Genomic DNA, 5,475 nt, shown 5'->3' on the forward strand with positions numbered 1-5,475 from the left:
CAGTAACATTTACTATGCATAGATATTTGATTATGTGTATCATAACAAATTATGGATAATACGCCAAAGTACAGAAATTCCTCCTGTCCTTTGATGTTGTTGGTAGGTGTCACCAAGTTGAGTATGACTCATAACAATCCTTTGAACAACGGCTTGAACCCTGTCCTATCCAGTGTCATCCTCATCACCTGACACACTTGGATCCGTTGCTGCGGTCACCATGTGAATACATACTGTTGTAGGTTTCTCAAAGTTCATAGTGTTTCCAGAGGCATGTTGTTTAGGAAGTGCATGCCACTTCTGTTTCCAAACCTGTCTTAAACTAAGCGCTCCACCAAACTTTGTCCACCATGGGTAACCGTTAGGGCATTTGACACCCTAGTGGCACAAGGTTCAGCATCAAGGGTCAGCATCACAGCAACCCCAGGTTATCTCAGTACAGCAGATTAACAGAAGAGTGTTGTACCACTTAGAAGATTGTTCCTTCAAAATATAATAATCGACTTTTAAACACAAAGGGGCCCTCCCTAAGGTCTTTTTTTTTTTTTAATCAATGTTTGTCAGAAGTGGGATTCGAACCCACACCTCCATTGGAGACCAGAACCCTCAAACAGAGGAAGGGAAACTTGAGTCTGGCGCCTTAGACCACTCAGCCATCCTGACACCCTAAGGTCTCGTTGACTCTAAACAAGAGGCTTAAATTAAAAAACAAACAAAAAAAACCCCAAAAAACATAACACACCTCGATATAGTATGTTGTCATGTGCCATTGAGTCACCTGCGACGACGTATAGAGAGACCCCATATACAACAGCTCTGAACCACTCCACTGGATGATGGCAAATTACACATGCTTTGTGAGTAGCCTAACATTTGGCCAGAGCTCTCTGTGCACCTTCTTCCAAGAAAACGCCTGACCCTTAACAAGCAATCACAGATATAAAAACCCACAATGCGTTTTTTTTTGCAAGCAACAGAACATATATAGCCCGTGAACAGATTACAAAAAAGTTCTTTTACTGCGCAACAATCTAAGGGAAACCAAGAAACATGGATGTCTGCTGATGAGCACCAAGGGGCTGAATGCTGGGAAACAGGAAGCTGCAAAGACAGAAAAGTGCACAAGCCACCTGCCGGACTCCACAAGAGAAACATAGAGAGTCAACGTGGAGGAGAGGGTGTAGAAGGAGACAAACATGCTCACCAGAACCAGGACGGTGCGTGTGGCTCTGGCCTCGGGGGAAGGTCTGGGGGAGAGGCGGTTGCTGTGAATGTGTTGGACTCGTTTCTTGTGTTTGTGCAGGACGAGGACCATGGAGCCGCTTGCCCAGACCATGATGCCCAAGTGCATCGCATCGATGGAGGAGAGTATGAAAATAAGCATTGCATGTATCAATTGTCCCAGGATGCATACATGACAGAACCCAAAATTTCTTATTTTTCTGCTTGAGTTCGTGCTGTTTTGTGGCCCACACATTCTTAAAGGAACCATACTGTTTAACAAGAGATGCAGGATCCAGCAGAGGAAGCAGCAGAAGCCAATGCTCTTTGGGGATCTCATTCTGAGCTCCATCCACCGAGAGAAGTCGGGAGAAAACTTAATGGCCTGAAAGCCACTCAGGAGGCAGGTGGTGCTGAGGGAGACCCCCCTGCCCACCCGGTGCAAATAGAAGACGAGTCTGCATCCAGTATCACCCAGGACAAATTGCAGTCCAAATGCTGTCATTGTCTGAGGAATCCCGTTAGAGAAAAGTACCAGGAAGTTAGCCAAGACAAGCTGACTGAGAATCAGATCTGTAGGTTTCAACATGTGTCTGGTGATCAAGTGGAAGTTATGAAGGCAAAGCAGAGATGCGTTTCCCAGGATTCCAACTGCTGTCTGAGTGAGGAACAGCATCCCCTCTTTTATGCTGGCTGAACCCATGACACAAGTATCTACAGGATTTTAAAGTTTCATTGGCCTCAGAAGAAAGAGCAGAGAGAATCAGTGTTACCATTTCAAGTCCATTTCAGCGGTTAAACCCTGGTGGCACAGGGATTAAAACAACTCTTAACTGAAAAGCATTGTGGTTATAAGCCTTCCAGCAGATCCCTGGGAGAAAGACCTGGGACTCATGTCCTGTAAAGATTACAGTCAAGGAAGTGTTCGAGGACATTGGGGTGGTTTCTTGTTAGTAGGTTCCACTGAGTTGATTAAAACTCATAGCGATCCTATGGACAATTGGTCCTCAGCCCTCCTCCGGATCTCTGCCAGGACAAAAAGGCCACTGTGGTGGTCACTGTGTCAATCGATTTCGTTAAGGCTCGTCTTCGTTTTCAATGACCCTCTCTACTCTTCATGGTATGATGTCCTTTTCCAAGGACTAGCGCTTCTTGGCAATATGCCCAAAGTATGTGGGCCAAAGTTTCACCACTCTTCCCTCTGCAGAGTACCCTGGTTGCACGTCCTTTAAGACAGATTCTTTGTACTTTTTGATTCATTCCTACTAAACAGCAGCAACTTAATACATAACTTTAGCCTCTAAATAGACACTAAGAATATATGTGCTGCTTTGTTCAAAATTTACATATTGGGTCTTAGTCATCTAGTGCTGCTAGAGGAGAGAGGCCTCACACGGATGCTAAAAATCACCTATCTTTCTCTCACAGTTTTGAGAAGTTGCACTTACTATTTACTGGATTGTTATGGGGTCTAAATCTACTCAGAGCTGCCTCTTCAGCAGATTGTCATAGGCTTAATCGCACGGGAGGAGAGTGTCTGTTTCTCTGCCTCTGATGATTAGAACCACCCTCTGTTGGGTGGAGAGCTCTGTATTCACTGGGCCACCAAACCTAGAAGTCCAAATGTGAGATGCTGGTGCTAAGGGGAGACTTTCTCTGTGTGTTCTGGTTCAGTGTTTCCTAGTACAACACCATAGGTCCAAAGGAAATTCTCCACACTTGGCTCTTCTCTCTCAAGGCCACCATGGTCCCTTTCTCTGCTTACTTTCCTTTCATCTCTGGTGAGATAGAAGGGGTAAATGACCACACCCCAGGAAACTCTCCTTATAATCTGATCAGGCCTATTATGGGATTAAGAGTGTTGCATTTTATCCTTAATCCATTTACATCTGTTGGGATTATCAGCATCTGGGAGGTTCCCATATAAATTCTAACTTCTATCATCACAGATGCCTAATTAATAGAGAGACAATTCAATCCTAGATATATTACAATTAGTGTTTGGTGCCATCAAGTAAATTTTTGACTCATGTCAAGCACTAGGATACAGTAGAATGGCTCCATAGCATTAGCTAGGGGGTAAGATTTATGTCCAATCAAAAGACTTCTTTAAAGCACTCTTGAGAGTTAAGGGTGTCACTTAAACCTATCTCAAACTTTGATATTTTAAGTTTCTTCTTATACATCTGAAAATTGGACAAGGAATTAAAAAAAAGGAAGAAGAATTGATACCTTTGAATTGTGTTGGTCAAGAGAATTGGATATTCTATGGATTGCCAAAAGAACAAAAAAAATTGTCTTGGAGAAAATTCAACTACACTGATCCTTAGAGGCAACCATGGTGAAACTGCATCTCACAGACTTTGAACATAACGTCAGGAGACAATAGCTCCTTGGGAAAAAACATTATTCTGGGAAATGTAAAAGGTCTGTGACAGGGAGGAAGACCCTCAACTTAATGGGCTGTCACTGTGACTGCATGGAAGCGCTTGAGAGTGGTAGACATTGGGAGGGTGACCCAGGACAGAGCAAGGTTTCAGTCTGTTGTTCATGGGGTCACTGTATGAGCAAAGAACAAGGCCCTTCTTCCCACAGAAGATGTGTGTGTGGGGGGGTCTATACTTCTAAACTTTGAGACAACACTGAAATATATCAAATGTTATAGCCCCAAAGTTATTCATTGCGGCATAATCCTTTCCTGTCAAGTACATCTGACTCATAGCAGAGGGCACAGAACTGCCTCCTAGAATGTCTAAGATTGTAATCCTGATTGAAGCAGTTTGTCAAGTCTTTTCTACTGGGGGCTGCCTGGTGTGTTTAAATTGCCAACCTTTTGGTTTGTAGCCAAGCATAATAAGAAAGAGTTCTGCTTTGGCAAGCCTAAAAGCTTATCTAAAGGTGACAAGACAGAGAAGCAATGGCACATACTCAAAGAGCATTACTTTAAAGTTTTAAACTGAGTTATTAGACTTTCTGTACTCTGATGTATAATAAACTCAGGATATCTGAACTTAGAGAAAAATTAAAATAAGAACAGTGCATACTATACTTTTAAGTGGATGAATATAAATAGATATAGATATAAGCATTCACTGTATGACAGAAGTAGGAAGGACTAAGTAGAAAAATAAACTGTCATGGAGGAAGCAACAATAACAGACAGGCCTGTGGAGGAAGGCTAGTACTACAAGAAACACTCATTTAACTTTTCTTCCTGTTATAATTTTTACAAATGCAAAAGCAATATTTTATGTTTACGATTTCAAAGAATCAACTGTAACATATAACCAATCAGTTCTGCAAAAATGAAAACATAATAAAATTGACTTAGAAAATGAAAATTACTACGCTTCAATGATTTAGATCCTCCCTGAAGAGCTGTGGGTGAGCATTAACATTACTGGTAAGTATATTCATTTTCTCCTGGACACAGAGCCTACTAATTGGTCCTAAAAGCCTTCTGAGGTCCCAACTCTTCTCACTATTTCTTAGTTGTTGGAATGGACGGAAAACCTCATAAGCACTTCCTTACTTCACCTCTGCCTTGTGTGCGGACTTCTGAGTTGTAAAACAACCCAGTGGTAGATGGAATTTGCTCCAGGACTTAAGAACCATAAATGACATAGCTGAGCCTCTACATCTTGTGGTTCCTAACCTCTACACTATAATAGACAAAGTGCTAATCAATAGGCCTTTTGGGGCTGGCTTTAGCTCAGCGGTTCCTTCGGCGCATCTTCAAAAAAAAAATCAATAGGCCTTTTATTGTAAGAACCACCTTCCCTCTGTAACTTGATTTGTGCCACTATTAGAACCTCCACTCAGAATATTATTGCTTTTTAATTTTTTACTCATGTACTTTTAACTTGTTAGTTAAATTTGTGTCTTCTAGGCTACAACACTTCCATGATACATCTTCAAGGATATGAACATGTATGGCTAAGCACAATTGATAACAGTGCATCTAAATTCCAGAATCAATCTCCATAATAGTCTATGTGTTTCCTACTGCCAAAGGAGCCCTTTAGAGTAGTGAGAGAAGATCGTCACCCTGAAACCTACAGCATCCCTTTTCATCAGGAAGTAGCTAAGAGAATACGCCATCCCCTTTTCCTTATGAATCAGGGTGAAGTCTCTCTCAGGGAGGAGTGATAGGGAATGGCAAAGGACACACTGACAAAGGAGATTAATCAGAACTGGCTTTGACAAGCACTGTGGCAATTGGACAATTAAAACAGACATTCAAGGGGGGTGAAA

General features: G+C 42.0%; 1 non-coding gene and 1 pseudogene across 1 annotated transcript; both read right to left on the minus strand.

The window, feature by feature from the left end:
* Nucleotides 1-558: 558 nt before the first annotated feature.
* On the minus strand, nucleotides 559-663 carry TRNAL-CAA. Its single transcript has 2 exons — nucleotides 626-663; nucleotides 559-603 (listed from the first exon to the last, which is right to left on the minus strand). It is a non-coding gene; the product is annotated as a tRNA-Leu (tRNA).
* A 357-nt stretch (nucleotides 664-1,020) lies between these two features.
* On the minus strand, nucleotides 1,021-1,924 carry LOC102866887 (annotated as a pseudogene).
* Nucleotides 1,925-5,475: the final 3,551 nt, after the last annotated feature.

This window comes from Elephantulus edwardii, unplaced genomic scaffold, assembly GCF_000299155.1.
Source record: "Elephantulus edwardii isolate Elephantulus edwardi_28Jun2011 unplaced genomic scaffold, EleEdw1.0 scaffold00478, whole genome shotgun sequence".
Classification (NCBI taxonomy): domain Eukaryota; kingdom Metazoa; phylum Chordata; class Mammalia; order Macroscelidea; family Macroscelididae; genus Elephantulus; species Elephantulus edwardii.